Consider the following 18,284-nt stretch of genomic DNA (forward strand, 5'->3'; position numbering starts at 1 on the left):
ACATCAGAGGGAGAAGAAGATATGCCCCAGAATTAACAAAAACACAAAGGCAAGCAAGTTTCTTTTAAAGACGATCAAAGCCTGAAATTTCAGCAATGTTGCTTTTATGGTGTCTTTTTCAATCCAGATAAATTAGAGCTGCAAGAGACCAGTTGGCTTATATCTCCTGAAACCCATATAGAAGTTTTGTCCTCAACAGAATATTCCTGAGGGGTAGCTTTAAATGCCACGTAATGGGACTCTTCTTGGGACACTATTCCACAGCACAGTACCATGAATCTCACAGACTGGAAATATCTTACATTTTCTTTTCCTTACATACGTTGTGCTTTAAGAGTTAACATTGTCAAGGCGCTTAATTGCAGTAAGGTACTGTAGCAAAGCTGCCTCTCCAGCGCAGCCCCTTGTGGCGAGATGTTAAGCAGCAGCTCTGCCTCAGTTTCCGCCCCTCTCTGGCCTATGGCCAGGACACTCGACTCTGCAGCTCCAGAAGAGACTGCACTCTACTTTATCAAAGCCCAACAAAGATTGAAAACAACCAAAGCTTCAGCCCAGACAGGCTCAGCAGGTCATCTCTTCCTCACAGGTGGGTCTCAGCCGCTGTAGTCTTCAACCACACCTTGTCCCATGCTCCCGGGCCTGCAACAGCCAGGGGCTGGCGCACACTTCCCCTCACTCGGGTTCAGGCAGGCTGATGCTCTGCAGGGTTCCTGCCTCTGGTCAAGCTTCCAAGTCACCCTGGGAGCAGCCTGTCTGTCCTTCTTCTCAGGCTTCTCCCCATTCCTCTCCTCTGAAACTCCCCTCTAGCTGGGGTCACTCAGCTCTTTATGGAACTCCCCAGCTCTACCCCAGCTGGATCTGGTAACAAAAGATGAGCCACCTGATCTCCAGCTGACTAGGAGCGTCTTTGTGGAGCCTTAAAGGGCCATCCAGCCTGTGACATATATAGAGATGGGCCAGTTTTTCAGATCTGAATTAGGCTGAGGCTAGAGTTTGGGTTTGAGGCCAGATCAGTGTAAGGTTTGATGGTGCTAATGTTTCTTGGTGCAGACATGTCATGGCACTGAAGCTCTTCTTGTGAAATTCCAGTGCTGCTGACTGATTTTAATCAGCAGTCTGGTGATATTTGGTGTTTTTTATTGATGTCCAAGCTATTGGAATCAAGAGATTGCACAAGGATTTCAGCTTTCGAAAGAAAAAAAAAGTAAGTTTCTAGTCTCTTGGTTGCAGAGAAAAATCTTGAAAATGTGACCTCAGTGTACCCCAAAGACTTGGAAACCAGAAGGCAAACAAAGATTCCCAGATGTACCATTTAAAAAAAAAAAATACATGATTTTTAAGCCAAACTCATGATTTTTGGGGGGGGCTGACTCTCAATTTTTGAATGCTTGGGGATGGCAACACTACATTTTGATCCAAAATGGTGGAAGTCTCCCACGGTCATTTAACTCTCCTAAACAGTATTGCAAATCAGCTCCTGTGGAAAAGCATCCATATATTATTTCACACGCACACAATTAGCACTTGTCATCACAGCAAAGAGGCCCAGGATTGAATGGGCCATGGATACTGACCCACCCTAGGACTGGTCTATACTGGGGGGAAAACACCATGCTGGAAAATGTGTTAACCACATTAGCCACCACAAGGCAGTTATCACCTGGAATGAGCATGCCTTCTAGCAGCTGGAAGCCTGAAAAGCACTTATCAGCACTGGAGATGGTTGGAATATTTTCAACTAAATGTTTTTTTTAATAAAAAATGCTGTTTAAAATGCAAAATATTTTGCAGACGTATCTTTTTCAACAAAGTTTTAACAGGTAGGATTCTGAGGTCCAGAGGGGACTCTGGTCATTTCTAGGGAGAGAAAGAGAACCCCCTCCCAAACTGAAAAACTGATCTTTTCAACACAAACCCAGTTGCTAAAACATTTGGAAGGTTTAGTTTTCATTCCAGTGCAGAACAAAAACAAGCCTGGAAACCTTGGAAACATTGTTGTGAAACAGAATTGCCATCCTCCGCCCAGCTTTACGCAGCACCAACACCATGGATCTCAGAGGGGTGTTAATAAAACCATCAGGTTTAAAACAAACAAGATGCACAAGAAAATCTGCAGGAGACTAATCCTTACTTAGTATTAATTTACTCCTTAAAATTGGCTGCTTTGCTTCTCGGGTATGTCATTCATAGGCTGAAAACAATTTATCTCCCCATGCCTGGTGGCAGAAACTCAGGGAAAGCCGGTGGGGGACAGTTGATGTGATGCCCTTCGGTTATCAGACAAAGATGGATACATCAATCTGTTCCAATGGTCGGGGATGGCTGAGACAGCACTCCCCTGTTTTCCCATAGGTCAGTAGTTGGCTAGTGGAAAATTCAGAACTTCTCATAATTAAGGCTAAGATTATGTCACAGAGGTTGCGGAAGTCACGGAATCCATGACTTCCAGCAACCTCCGTGACAGTGGAGGCCCCACCGCTGACCAACCGCTGCCGGCAACGGGGGCCCCGCAGCAGCCCAGCCTCCACAGGTGGCAGGGCAGCTGCGGGTTGCGGGACCCCCCCCCCCCCCCCCACAACTGACCAGCTGCTGAGACCTCTGATCTGCCCAGCTGCCGCCGGCAGGGGTCCCCCCCACAGCAGCTCAACCGCCGCGAGCAGCCATGGCTCCCCCATAGCCGCTGCCACCGGTGGCAGAGGGACCCTGGAGCTGCTCAGCGGCCACAGGCGGGGGGGAGCCCCCCACAGCTCCCAGCTGGTGGCAGCAGAGGGAACCCAGAGCTGCTCAGCACTGGCATGGGGCCCCCTGCATCTCCCCATGCCACCACGGGTGGCAGAGGACCCCCCCACACACACACACAGCGCCCAGCCCCGCAGGGCAGTGGGGGCAATGGGGTCCCTAAAGGGGGGGCAGGGTGCTGTACCCTCCCCTCCCCATTTTGTCAGGGATGTTTTTAGTAAAAGTCAGGGACAGGTCACAGCTTCTGTGATTTTTTGTTTCTTGCCAGTGACCCGTCCCTGACTTTTACTAAAAATACCCATGATAAAGTGAATTATGAGTAAGGCTATGATTTTAAGCCTCAAATTACAGCATAATATCCAGGTGGAGGACTCCTGGAAAGATGGGATTTGTAGATGAAGGGTGCTGAGAGTTGGGACTGGTATCAAGATTTGTCCAAGGGAAACAGAATGGAGAAGCACGTAGGCTCTGGGCTTTTTATCTGGGGTCCTGGAAGTGGTTGAATTAAAAACAAAATAGCATAAAGCCTGTGTAACCCATTGCCATGCCAAGACAAATAGCTTGGTGGGATTCAAAAAAGGGTTCAATATGTATCCGAATATTAAAACAATCCACAGTTTCCCTAGCTAGGATAATACATATATGATCTATCAACCCTCACTCTCCAGAATATAAGCCAACCACTAGCTTCCTTGGGTTACAAACAAACATCTGCAGCCATAGGAATTTTACTGCCGCTATAGAGGAAGGTGTAAAGACTCCCATAATGAAGCATCTAGTTCTGAACAGTGTCCAGCCATTGGTGTGATCTAGCATGGCAATACCGATTTTCCTTTGAGAGGGACAGCTAACCAGCAGCCGAGAGGGGCGCTGATCTGGAACACTGTGTGAGGGCTGTTAACGGGACAAGGCAGCTGGCAGAGGGTTGAGTTGCTTGTCGGGGTAACAATCAAGGGTAGCGTGAGGTTTATGTAACTGGGAAGACAGAGCTGGGTTAAGGAGTATCGAGGAGGCTGGGTGGTTGGAGGACACAGATGTATGCTGCGCAAGGGCTAGGAAATGCAGAGCATTACCTATCATGTATCTGGGTGATCTGGCAGTTTGTTAGGGAGCAACTGAGGTGCACCCGCTGCAGCTAAACATCCTCACCCTCACTACCTGAGTGCAGCTTCCCAACGATGAGCCAGCTCCCAGCATTCTGAAAGTTAAGCCCTGGGGTGAGACTGGCTACCTATTAAAAGCAACCCCAAGACTGCCAGAAGGGAAGAGTTTTATTTTTAGCAGGGATGCTAGGAGGGTCACTGCTCATGCTGCATTCACCCACAAAGCCAGATTTTCATGCAGCATGTTGTGTGCTCAGTGTCACAGCGAGGGCAACATCTGTCAGGTTGGGTTTGGCTAGATGGATTATTTCAGGTAGAAAAGGGAGAACATAATGAGAAGTAGCGAGCCTGAAACTATCCTTCACGTGTAACACAAGGAAAAAAGATGCCTGGAGAGTGAGAGTAAATTTACAAGAGAACAAGGAGAAGACTCATCTTCCAGTTTCTAATGCGCCCATCACCATAGCACTCAGGTGCCAACTGCAAGCATTAGTACAAGCATCTGTGCTGTCTGACTAGGGCTATAGTCTCTGCCCCTGCCTGTCAGAACCTGAATTTCTGAAGGATCATTCTTGCATGAAGATTACCAAAGTAAAAATAAAGCAATATCAACAGGCCACTGGCTATCTCCCTTTTGGGCACAATATCACCAGCCTCCTTCCTTGAGAGAGGAGCATTGCCCAGAGAGCCACAACTTGCATTGTGCTCTGAAGATGGCTAGACTTGAATTCAGCCTGATCCTTGGTAGCGAGGTCCTGATCCAACACCCCACCCTGCACCAAAAACACACAGCTCCCAGCCATACAGTGCTTCACCCTGGACTCTGACAGCTGTAACATCCCTGTTGATCGTGGTGTTCTCAGCAAGCGTGGAGAGAGAAAGGGGAGGTCCAGAGGTAGCTCGATATTCATCCTACACGCCAGCATCTGGGTTATGAGTAGGAGCCAAATTTTCCACTGGCATAAATGGGTACAACTCCATTTAAATCAATGGTGTTACATTTACACCTGCAGGGAACTTGGCCCTAAGTCTTTAAAGCAGATCAATAATTGTAAGAAGGGCAGAGAACAAACGTGAAATATTCTCCTCAATTATCTACTGTCAGATATTTGCCGCTGTGTGTTGTACCAGTTGATGCTTCTGCGCAGCCTTCAGGGTCACCCCAGGTGGAGTGGTTTTTGTAGCAGTCTACTCTAACTGCAGTGTAGACATTCCCCTCTAAACACCTGCAGCTGGCCTGTGTTAGCTGGCAGGTTTGCGGGTCTTGGGCTGCAAAATTGTGGCGTAGAAAGCTCTGGATCCTCGTGAGGGGAAGAGGGTTCCAGAGCTCAGGCTCCAGCCCAAACCTGAATGTCTACACCACAATTTTACGGCTCAAGAGCCCACATCAGATGGCACAGGCCAGCCCTGGGTGATTAACTGCAGTGTAGATGTACCCAAGGTGACCAAGCACACTGAGTTATGGTGGGCAACAGGGCTATTCAAGAGTGAACCATTTGAAGCACTCGAGAGATACACGTAAGGAGCAATCCTGGGCTGTTGGAAGGTGTGGGAGGGACTAGATATGAACAAGGTTCCTGTTGAGCCTCATTTGAGGTGAGTCAGACGGGATTTCAGACCTATGACAGTGAGATTAAAATGTGGTTTTTTTTCTCCATTTTGGAAAATCTAAGTCTTTTTGGCATGTCATATCTCAAAGATGGCTTGGCCTAGACTCCACGTTTGTTTTATTCTCCTATCCTCCACAAAGATCAATCCCTTTGTGTGTTTTGGAGAATGCTTCATATTTAAAATGTTGAAGTCATTTGCTACAGACCTTTGAAGCCCTTAATAATCCAGGAGCTGCCCTGCAGACTAAGATCTGCACTCTTATATCCTTTGTAATCTGCTTGCACCCTTGAGCTAGTCACCTGGCTTGGAACTAATTTAGCAGTTGTCACAAGGAGGACTTTAAAGTCCATCTACTGTAGGAAACTGACCTCCCACTGGCAGCTTGTCACCATTAGCTCAGTGTCACCATTAACTTAGATGAGGCCTTAACAAACCCACCTGTATTCAAGGATTCCGGTGGAGCTATGAATCCTGCATGGTTTTCAGAAGCAATCAGCACCCCATTCATATTCAACAAAGGTTGAGACAAATACTTTTCATCTTTCTAAACCAGCAGTGTGTATCAAAGTGTCACAGGGAGATTCTTGACAAAAACCATGGAAATTTCCAGACAGAAAACTTTGTTAAGATGTAGTTACAATTCTAACTAATTATATACACACACACACACACACATTCACATTAAAGGGGCAGGAGAAGAGGAAATTTCCTAAAATAAAAATGGAAAAACCAAGAAATTCTAAGTTTCAATACAACATTAAAAAAAGGAAACACAGAATGGAAAAATGAAGGTATCCTAAAAACAAACTTAATTCTATCTTCCTGTCCTCAGCCACCCCCCACCCATATTAAATTTTCACCACCACACTGTGTACTGTCTATATTGCAATGTGACTCTCACACGCCACAACACATACCTTTTCTGAACATACAAATATGTGCACACTCATACAGGTCCACCTTACACACTGCAGATAATCCTCCAATTCAACCTCCATTGACCATCAACATCTCCACCTGAAGCTTCAAGCGCACAACAAAGCCCTATTCAACTCACACCATACATGCCTTCCCTATATGCAATACTTACCTTCTTTCACTGGAAGTTAATCCACCTTAGACCCTGTATATCTTCGTGGTTTTGTTATAAGTACTTTGCTATGGACACAGTGGGGATGCAGTTAAAAATAACCATATCTATGGAGTTCAGACTCTGCAGGTAAACCACCAAAGCATATGAGGTTCAAGATGCTCAACTAGCAGCAACTGTTGTCAGAGACATCTATTTGCCTTAGATAAAGGGTGCAGATTACAGGGAGGATAGAAAGGGAGAGTTAAGGTTATTTGGGATACCTTAACCTCATTTTCACACTTTCAAATATTTCTCAGAGGTTTGGGGAGGTTTTTGTTTAAGTCTTGCCTTACCTTAACATTTCTTTCCCTTTCAATGTTCTTTTTAAAACTTCAGTAATCCTCTAAATTCCCCCCCCCCTTTTTTTTTTTTTAAAACCACACACAATTTTGAGGACAGTCTGACTAAATCTGTCTGGGAACGTACCTACCCCTTTTGCAGTGGGATAGCACAAGGAGTAGGTTCCCCTTACATTCCACATGAGCCTTGTTTTTAAGGCTTAGCGCTCCTTGTGCTGATCTGCTGCGTTGGGGTACATTTTACCCATACCCTATAAGTCTACTCTACATAGGCGGGTGGCAATTCTCCAAAAAGGGACATATTTTTGGAGTTTAATGAAACTCCCCCCCCCCACTCACATCCCCATATCATATACCATTCGAAAGCTTACCTCATGTAAATGTACTTAAAAGTATGATATGCCATAAACCTGTAGGTGAGGGGAAACAATGGTACCCATAATAAGAAAGTGTCCTTTTTTGCAATTTCACTGTTTAAGTTAATTTCAACACCTTAATGTGGTGTTATATTGGTCAAAGCTACCAGATGATAATGCATTAAAAGATTTGTATTGGTTTTGCATGGGGAACTATTTTTTTTCCAGAACTGATGAAGCTCTTTAGTTCATGGCAAAAATGGTAAATATCAACATCTTTAAATAATACGAAGATGAAATGTTTTCACATTGCATATTCTTAGTTGTCAAAGTATCTCAAGGGATTATAACAGTTTTCTATATTTTCAGTTGAGAGTTGTGGGCCAAATCAGTCTCTCACGGAAGGCTGTACAGTTGTAGATTGCATACCCATAGTTTTGCATAGTGGATAGATATAAACATACATGAATTCCTAATACTGTATAATGCTTCTCAGTTTAAAAGGTTTTGTGTGTGTGTGTATATATATATATAATATATAAAAATGTAGTTTGTAGCATCCAGTCTGCTTGGTAGAAGGTTTTAATTGGTAAGAGGCTAGTATGGCATGCACAGGCAATTACAAACCAGGTCACTGACAATATAACAAACCCATCTGACCCTGAATCACATCAAGAGGTGCTTATTAGCATACCTACTGGACTGCATGTAACATCAGATGTACATGAGTCTTTACTGAGACTAGAAGACATTAGTGAGAACAAATGAAGAGATTTGAGAAAGATGCACTTCATTCTGACGGGACACGGCTTCTTCAGCTCAATCAAGAAACTTTAGGCATTCCACTCTGCTGTGCACTGATTAGGCCTCAACTGAAGTATCGTGTCCAGTTCTGGGCACCATATTGCAGGAAAGATGTGGACAAATTGGAGAAAGTCCAGAGAAGAGCAACAAAAATGATTAGAGGTCTACAAAACATGACCTATGAGGGAAGATTGAAAAATGGGATGGTTTAGTCTGGAGAAGAGAAGACAGAGAGGTTTTAAGAACTGTTTAGACAAACACCTGTCAGTGATGGTCTAGTTATTGTGTAGTCCTGCCTCACTGCAGGGGACTGGACTAAATGACCTCTCGAGATCCCTTCCAATCCTCTACTTCTATGATTCTATGAAACCTGGCATCAAAACATTTCTGACATGGCCAAGAAGACCAAATTTAAATCTGTCAAGGGAGGGACAATCACAGCAGCTATCAGTCCAGAAGTCATTTTTCACAGAGCTTTGTCCTTCACAAGATGAAGCGATATTTCAATGATGTGCTTAGTAACCCAGTAGGACTTGTACCTATGTCACTCTGCCATGCTTTTGGAACAATGAGAAGAACAGGCAATGCTAAATTATAGCACCAGCTGGAAGCTCAAGCTGAAAGAATTCATGAGCGATGTGGAACAGGGCGCAGGTGGGCCCCTCAATCTTCTGCCGCTTCTGTGCCGACAAACGAGCCAGAGACCTCTACTTTGGTGCAATCACCCGTGCTCTTTATTTACAGTACAAGTTCCCACCACCATGTAGCTACAGACAGCATCAGGCTTACACCCTCCAGGACTGCTAGCTTCCACAGCCAGCAAGGGAGGGAAGGTGGCCTTTAACTCCCTGGCTCCTCCCTTTCCCCTCCCCCTAGCTTCCTTCCTGCCAGCCTTTATGTAGCCCCTGGCTAACAAAGCCTGCAGCTGTTCCCTATTTGCCACTTAGGGCCGGGCTTACTCAGCCAGCTCCAATTCTCCTTTCCTGATTGGAGCTGGCATGACAGAGGTGTGGCTCAGGGTTTCCTAGCCAGCACCCTGTCACACTATGCAACACAGTAAGCACAGTGTACATCAGAGATGCCATGGCTATCATACAAATGATGGCTGAAGACAAACTCCACACATTCAATGAATTGGCTGCTGAGAATTTGAGGAAGGTCCTAAAAGGATTTGGCAAAACTAATTCTGTAATCGAAGTCTTTAACAGATATGACAACAGTACCTCTGAAAACTGCAGAATGACAGTGCCGGACAGGATCTAAGGTTGGATACAAGAAATACCAGATGACTGGTGGACACCCTGTGCCTCCAAGAAAAAGTTTCCAAATGTGGCATCCAACAAGCTATCACTTGTAAAATTCCTCTGAATACATGGTTCAAGGTGCCCTTGAGAGTAGGCACACACCCAAACAAACACTCCTTCTTGCTGGAGGGTTTTCCAATGGTGAAGTAGCAAAGTCCATTACCACTACAGGCAGCTGAAGAAGCCTAAGACTTGTATAGTACTCAAGAGGAAGGGGACACGCATAGTTGCCAACTCCATGCGTGCTCCAGGACTGGAGAACCCATGGAAAAAAATTAGTGAGTGCTTAGCACCCACTGGCAGCCAAGCTCCTCCCCCCCAGGACCTCCCACCCACAGGTGGCCCCACTGATCAACTCCTCCCCCTCCCTCCCAGCTGTTCCCCAGCATGCAGGAGGCACTGGGAGGGAGGGGGTGTGCTCAGGGGAGGGGTGGAAAGAGGTGGGGTCTTGGGGGGCAAGGGGTGGAGTGGGGGCAGGCCTGGGGCAGAGTGGGGGGGTTGTCGAGCATCCCCCGAGTAGAGAGGAAGTCGGCACCTATGGACACAAGGATACTTCTGCATGCTGTATGTGCCAATATAGCTTTTGGGCCTCTGGGTGTCAAAAGAACCCTAGTAATTAGGTCTCCTGATAGAGCTGTCTTAGTCCTTGCTGTTCACTACTTTTCAAAAATGGAACACAGATAACATGTGGATAGAAATGGGCACCATAACCAGCACAACTGACAAGTATCACTTCATACCTGTGCATGCAATTTGTGATGCACTCACTCCTGACTTCTGCAACATACTTCCTGCTGTACATGCATTAACAGAATGTGACTCTGAGCCATCCCTATTTGGTATTGGGGGAAAAAAATATCTGTGTTTAATGTTGTCAAAACAAAGAGAATTGACCACTTCAGAAATTTAGCCAAATTGGGAGAGACTGACGGAGAAGCCACAATTTCTGCAGCAAAGAAGTTGGTAGCAGTGCTGTATGACCAGAGCGAGACAGAAAAGACGACCCACAGATGCTGGAGTTGCTTGAACCTCAACCTAGCCATCAAAAAGGACAAGTCACTGGCCAAACTTCCACCATGTGAGGGCAGTTTTGAAGAGCATGCCAAAAGAGCATTTTGACAAAGCTTTGGATGTCTTCACACATATGTTAACCAGATATTGGATCACCTTTGCAAGCAACATGGATGGACAAATGGGGATGATGAGCTACTTCCTGTATTTTTCAATGGCACTTGAGCCATTGAACAAGATTGTATTTGTTCCTGCACCTTTAGGGGTCACTGGAGAATCAACTTAGTCTGAAGTGAGAACAATCTTCCCTGCACAGAACTGTGTATATGCCAAGGCAATGAAGACTGTGGTATCCCACGCACTCTCGACAGAGATCAGAGTGATGAACAAGATGATGAGAATGATGTTGACTAGAAATGTCACCTGTGCTATTACATTTCAGTGATACGTGCACAAATTTATTATTAGATTTTGTTTTACCCTTCAGATTGTTGCTTCTTTTGAGGTCACAAAGAAATCCAATTTGATGTCTTAAAATAATACACAGTCATTAAACTAACAAATGAATGCAAATATTTCAAAGAAGTCATTTTAACATATTGATGGTGTCAGTGTTTATCACCATTTCTATGGTACCACTTGAAAGTTCCTCATCTTAAAGTAGACATAATAGGTTTTCAAATGATATATGATGTGCGTGTATGTACAGAGAATACATTAAGTTGACCAAACTGGTGGTTTCTGCTGCTCACCTCACAGGCATACAACCAGACTGTGATTTTATCAATCTCAAACATGGATGGAAGATCAGCAAGGAAATACAGAGTGCTTAAGGAGTGGTGCTGGTAATTTAGTAGGTGGCACATTTCCCTCTGGATAAATACTTGTCCAGTGGGGAACTGGTACAATGTTATGGGATACTGTGCTACTGGTGGGTGTCCCCTTTCCAAAAAAGGTAAAAGAAGTCCTAATGGTTTCTGGTTTTTAAGAGACCCCCATGATAATTTTAGTAATAATAGGGGCTGTTCATCTCAGCATTATAGCCAAAGTTCCCAACTGAAATTATTACATTCTGCCTCATTAAGTTCTCTCTGTAGCTTGTGTTTAATGAAGTTGTCACAGTTCAGGGCAACTGCACCTGGATTTCCCTCCTCCCCAGTGGTCAGTAAGCCCACCACTCTTGGCTTTCAGCTCCCCAGCTGTGGCCTCTCTTGGGTGGAGACACAGGTCTCTCTCCCTTCTGACTGGGGTATTTCCAGGTTGGATAGTTCCCTGCCTTCACTGTGTCATTCCCAGCACAAAGAGGTTGCCTTAGAACGCCCGCTTGCTTTCTCTTCAGAGACAGATAGCAGTGTAATATAGATGTAAGTTGCCACACCTTTCTAAGCAAGCCTACTGTATTCTTAAGGTAAAAAGCATTACAGAGAAAACATTCAAAACAATAAAAGAACCTACAAACTTATTAGCATGTGTATCAGTAGGGCCCTACCGAATTCGCGGTCCATTTTGGTTAATTTCAAGGTGATAGGATTTTAAAAATCATAAATTTCATGATTTCAGATATTTAAATCTGAAATTTCATGGTGTTGTAATTGTAGGGGTCCTGACCCAAAATAGGGTGTGTGTGTGGTGGGGGGGGGGGTGTCACAAGGCTATTGTAGGGAGGTCACAGAATTGCCACCCTTACTTCTGCGCTTTTGCTGGCAGCGGCGCTGCCTTCAGAGCTGAGCTCCCAGTCAGCAGCCGCCACTCTCTGGCCACCCACTTCTGAAGGCAGCACCTCTGCCAGCAACAGCACAGAAGTAAGGATGGCATGGTATGCTATTGCCACTCTTAGTTCTATGCTGCTACCTTCAGAGCTGGACCCTCAGCCAGCAGCTGCCACTGTCCGGCTGCCCAGCTCTGAAGGCAGCAGCGCAGAAGGAAGGGTGGCATAGTGTGGTATTGCCACCCTTACTTCTGCTCTGCTGCTGGTGGGACACTGCCTTCAGAGCTGAGCACCTGGTCAGCAGCCACTGGTCTCTGGCAACCTAGCTCTGAAGGCAGCACAGAAGTAAGGGTGGCAATACCGCAACCCCCCTGTAATCCCTTTTTGGGTCGGGACTCCCAGTTTCAGGAACACTGGTCTCCCCCATGAAATCTGTATAGTACAGGATAAAATTACACCAAAGACTAGATTTCCCCGGGGAGACCAGATTTCACAGTCTGCCGTGACTTTGGTAGGACCCGACTTATCAGGCGTCACCACCATTCTCACATGGGCTCTGGCAGGCGCAGTCTTTCAATAGAGCAGCCTTGTGGTTACAAGTTCATCAGAGCTTCAGCTCAGGACAAGTGCACCATTTCACAGGGCCTCAGTAGGCCAAGTCCTTCCAATCCTCCCCTAAGGATTCAAGGCCCTCTGTGGACCAGGAGTCCTGTCCGTATGCTGGGTCAGGAAGAAAACCGTGAGGTTTTCCAAAAGTCTTTGTTTGTAGGTCTCTGGAGAATCCAGTTTGAACTAGTGTATGAATATCTCCCCGGGGGGGAGGACTTCAAATGGTTGATAACAGAAGTAGTACATTAGCATCCCCCCGCCCACTAAAAAAGGTACCAGAATTACACAATAACCCATACATAATTGCATTTTTAATACAATGTACCCCAAAGGTGTTAACCCTAATTCAACAGGGGTAAACTGAACTCAAAGCTTATCTCAATTCCATGAGGTTTCTTCGGTATATTCCAGGATATTGTCAGTCTGTCACAGCAGTATTCTACATTACTACCTAAACAGCTGTAGAGCATTGCTTTGTGCTGTTAAACAGCTGCCAAGTCATGCTCCAGAGGTGGCTGCTTATCAATGTGGAAACTGAAGGGATTCCCAAGAGTATATACTTTCCAAGGGCTAGATGCACAAAGGGACTTAGGCAATGCAACGCCTAACACTCTATACAATGCACTAGGAAAGTTAGATGCCTAAGACGTTTGGGATCCACAAAAGGCAGCATGCCAAGTGGAGGACTTGCCTAAGCTAGCTAGCAGGAAATGCCAAAAAAGAGGGGTAGGTCGTAAGGCCCTCCCCCTCCCACCACCCACAGAGTTAGGCATCTAAATCTGGGCTGGAGGGAGGCACCTATCTTTGCTTGGGTTGCACAGCCAGGAAACCTGTCCTGGAGTCAGGCACCTAAGCAATATTTTGCATGGAAGAGAATTAGGGCACTCACCCAGGGTTTGGGAGACCCAGGTCCAATTCTCCCCTCTGCCTGATGTGGAGCAGGGATTGGAACCCATACAGTTCTAAGGTGAGTGCTTTAGTAACAGGACTATGGGATATTCTGGACTGAGATCTCAGTCTTTCCCGCCAAAGCTATTCCACCGTGTATAAATAATTAAATACGCATTGGGCCAAGGAGAGAGCAGGAATAGCTCTACAGTCTAGCAATTAGGGCACTCACCTGAGAGGTGGAAGACCCGCATTCAGATCTCTGCTCCACACATGCAGAGAGAGAGCATTGATGTGGGAGACCCAGCTACATTGCTCTCTCTCTCTCTCTCACTCTCTCCATGCATGGAGCAGAGATCTGAATGCGGGTCTTCCATCTCTCAGGTGAGAGCCCTAACCACTGGGCTAAAGGAGGCTGTTACTGCCTCCACCCTCTCATCCCCCGCAGCCAGGACATTTTGTGTGGGTTTAGGCATACTCTAAGACTGCCTACCGGATCAGGCATCATAGGTAGGGGGTTGCCTAGTTTGAGGATCCTGCTGGGGGTTAGGTATGAGATGGGTACCCAGGTGCCACAATTGAGGTGGCTGTATACATGCTCACTGTTAGAAACTCAGATGCCAAGAGATTTTAGGAACCTACAGGTTTAGGTGGCAACTGATTAGGGGTTTTGATGATCTCAGTGGCACCTAAGTGTTGGACTTAGGGGCCTAAATCCTTTTGTGGATCTAGCCTTAAAGCTCTTCAAACCCTTTCTGGATAAAAAGCCCTTTAGATGTACAAGATATTAATATTGTTGATCGCTGTTTGACCACCATGTCTCTGCCTGTACTTGTAGTTGGGAGACTCAGACGAAAGGAGACTGGGTACTCCTCCACTTAGCACATGCGCAATGTGCCTCAGGTGGCACGTGACCAGGGTTCATCACCGAATTTGGTCCACTGGCTGGATCATTAGCTTTCCCGGCCCGGCACTGACAAGGAGTGTGACGTGAATGCTGATCTATGCCCCGTGGCAGGGTACTAGTGCCACAGTAACAAATGGAACGAGATCATTGTGCTATCTTAAAATAACCTGCCAGTAAATGAAAATGGAAGCTCTGGCTGCTCTGGAAAAGCGATCTTTATCGTTAGTATGGCAAGTGCTAGTTGGCGGGCTTGGGCATTTCTTGTTAGCAAAAACTATTGTAAGGAAGTTCTAAAAGGCCAAATATCTCCCTTAATAACGTAGCTGGAGTCGACCTACCTTAGGTTGAGTTACTGGGGGATCTACACCACAGGGGGTCGACGGGAGAAACTCTCCCATTGACTTACCTTACTCTTCTCGTCGGGGGGTAGAGTACAGGGGTCGACTGGAGAGCGATCTGCTGTCGATTTGGTGAGTCTTCACTAGACCCGCTAAATCGATCTCAGACCATTGATCCCAGCCACTAAACTCCAACCACCTGCCGCCCGCACCCTGCCCAACAACCAGAATTAGATGCATAAGCTCTTCAGGATGCACATTGTCATTGACTACATGTTTGTATAGCACTTAGCAACATGGGCACCCAACCTGGATGATGCCTCTAGCAGTTACTGTAATATAAATGGTATACAAACAGTAACAACTGTGAAATTACCTGGACACAGAGGGGTGATTGGATGCCGGAGTATCTCAACTATGAATTTCCTGGCTTCAGAGGTTTTTCCATTTTACATCTGAGATTTCCTCCCCCCTTTGTGTAATTTAATTTCCTTTATTTATTTTTAATACAGAATTAGATCATATTACCGCCTGATTGAAAAACAAATTAAATTTGGCAGGCAAAGCCATTTTTGATTGTACAAACATGCAAAAATGTTTTTAAAAAGGCTCCTTGGTTATTCAGGAAGTTTTGGGATGGGGAATTGTTGTATTTTGACTGAATATAACAGAAAATCCATTTATATTTATAAACCTTGGTTTTAAAATATTGTTATGGAGGAAGAATTCATTTTAAAGTGCTGACACACTCAATTATAACACTTCCTATCCTTGGAAAGGGAGGATGTCTTATTCAGCCAGGACTTTCTGAAGCTGTCCAATTGTATGGATACACACCAAATCAAAACACAAGGGAAGTCAATGGTCTAGTCAAATCCCTTTGCAAACCACCTTTTAACCAGCAGTAGGATTTGCCATAGACTCTCAGACCATCTCCATCCAGCTTCAATACCCCCTGTTTCAGAGAGAAAAAAATAGAAACATACTCAGCCAAATTCATCCCTGGTGTAACTCTGCAGCTGTCATATACTTACAGCTTTTATGCCACAACCTTTGAAATACAAAGATAAGAAAATTCAGGAGCAGCATTTCAAACGATTCACTTCTCTGCAAAGGACACGTATAGCATTCCTCAACAACAAGTCAAGTCTATTATTTTGAATACAGATTGTACTGGGCAGCTCACGCTCTTGCACATGCTCAGTGAGCACCAACAGAAAAGCATCTGGGATATGGTATAGTGTTCACATGACCCAAGCATTCCACAATACTTAGAATACAAGTGTAATATCCTAGTGGTGTAATTCTGAAGATTGGTGTTTGGAACAATGGAGCGTGTTTGCATGATCCAAAACATAATGAACTATCCAGTCTGGATACGAGTATTGGGAACACTACTTGTCAAAATTTAAATGGTCGCTTTACATATAAATGGGCTATTTATTCTGAATATTGAATAGTGCAAGTGCTGCTGTGCATGTCCATTTCTTGATAGATATGTGGCCCCCTTAATCCTAGTATCTGAGAACCTCACCTGCTTTAAATGAATGTATCCTTGCAAACCCAATGGGAGGTAGGGAAATGTCATTATCCCCATTTTGCAGATAGGGAATTGAGCTGCAGAGAGATTAAGTGACTCGCGCAAGATCCCAAATGAAACCTGTGGCAGAGGCAAGGAGTGAACTTCCAAGTTCTAGGGCAGCACCTTAACCACAAGCCCTTGGTGATGCATGCTGGTGCCAATTCTGGAACAGCAGGTTTGGGTGGTTTTGATTTTGGAACTATATTAATTGGGGTCATGGGTTATTAGACTAAGACATTTCTGTTTGGATATATTTCACCTTTTATCTGAGGAGTTGAAGTGCTTTATAAATAGCAATTAATTAAGCTTCAACTCCCCCCTCTATGCAGTAGATATTATACCCATTTATTTACAGATAGGTAAACTGAGAAAAAAGGAGGCTGAGGGACTTGCCCCAGGTCATACTACAAGTTAATGGCAGAGCAGAGAAGAGAAATCAGGAGTCCCAGCTCCCATGTCACAGCTCTAATAAGATAAACACTTCCTCTTTCCTGAACCATATATTCTTTAATAGAGGGTTTATACCCTCTCCCCTTCTAACTCATTACTTCTATCCAGGGAACAAAAATTATTGAAACAGACAACCACAAAGTTTACATGCAAGCACACGAGTTACCAAACACGAATTACCTTCATTACTAAAACTGCACAAAAGGCAAATAAAATGCCTGTAACCCAGCTGCAGATGGGGAAAAGTTAGAAACTTCCTCTGACTGTTAGCACCACATTTGAAAGCTGCCTCTCCTTTCCCCATTGCACCAAGCCTACAAATTATCTACAAGGCCTATGAAGTTTAATGATCCCCTACAGCCAGCTCCTGCTCTCCTTGGCTTCAACAGTAGGCGGCAAGAGCTGAACAGATGAAAGCTTTTGAATAGGGAGATGTTGGCTAGAGGTTGCCCACAGTCTTCCATTGCTCTGTTTTTAGGACCTCCTCTTAGAATCAAAAATGGCTCAGCAAATTGTCCTTTCCCCCTAATAGATATCAGGAGAAGGTGATGTGAATAGAAATGTATCTTCTCACACTCCCAACAAAAAGGCCATTATAGGACACACACACGCACGCACACACCCGCCGCCTCACCTTAATTTTTAAGTACATTTGGGAAGGTTAACCCTAAAAACAAGCACCAGGGATATCCCAAGCAAGCCGAGAACCCCATTATTACACTGCAGTTCAGCTTGAGAAAAATGGGCATGTCACTTTTTTAATGTACAGGTGTTTGATTTCAGACCTAAGGGGAGACTTATTGGTGGGGGAAAATGAAAATAAAAAAGGAGGGCAGGGGGGAGTATAAAATTATTCAACATTTAGGTCAAATTGTGTGTGTTCGTTCAGAGGATTGTGGGGGTTGGAAGAAACCATTGTTAAAATGGGTACAGAAGAAAGTACTATGTCTTCCTATGCTTGGCAGTATTTGGCTGGTCCCCGCTCCCTCTTGGGGGAAGAGAGACCAAGGCATAAGAAGCCATGAGGGCAAAAGGGTAACCCCCTTCCGAAGAGCAGAAATCCCAGCTTGTCTCGTACTACAAAGTAAACTGCCCTTGCCCTATTTAGGGAAGAGCATGGCGCAGTAGCTATATTTGAAAACCGAGGTAAACAAGATCTCAGCACAAGTGGATGGAGCACAACAGCTGTGCGAGATTAATCGCACACGCTGAGAGCCAGCCAGGCAGACACGCCGGGGGCTTCCAGGGGTTCCTTTCCCTTTGAAGGGATCATAACAATCCTGCTCCCCATTCTTGTGGGGGCTTTTCGTGTGCCCCCCCCCCCCAGCTCCCAGGCATAAATAAAAATAAAACGCTGTCGCCTGCAGCCAGAGAGATTCACCGACGCTGTTGCAAGCTTTTTTTATGTCCTAGGGGAAATTGCACCTGGCCAATTTCAACCGC

At 45.3% G+C, this 18,284-nt stretch overlaps 1 protein-coding gene across 12 annotated transcripts in view; it reads right to left on the reverse strand.

Annotated features, from left to right (window-relative positions):
* The window catches only part of SLC8A3 (solute carrier family 8 member A3), a 179,663-nt gene that overhangs the window by 160,404 nt on the left and 975 nt on the right, over nucleotides 1-18,284 (reverse strand). The window lies entirely within an intron of this gene.

This window comes from Chrysemys picta, chromosome 4 (genome assembly GCF_011386835.1).
Source record: "Chrysemys picta bellii isolate R12L10 chromosome 4, ASM1138683v2, whole genome shotgun sequence".
NCBI classification, from domain to species: Eukaryota; Metazoa; Chordata; order Testudines; family Emydidae; genus Chrysemys; species Chrysemys picta.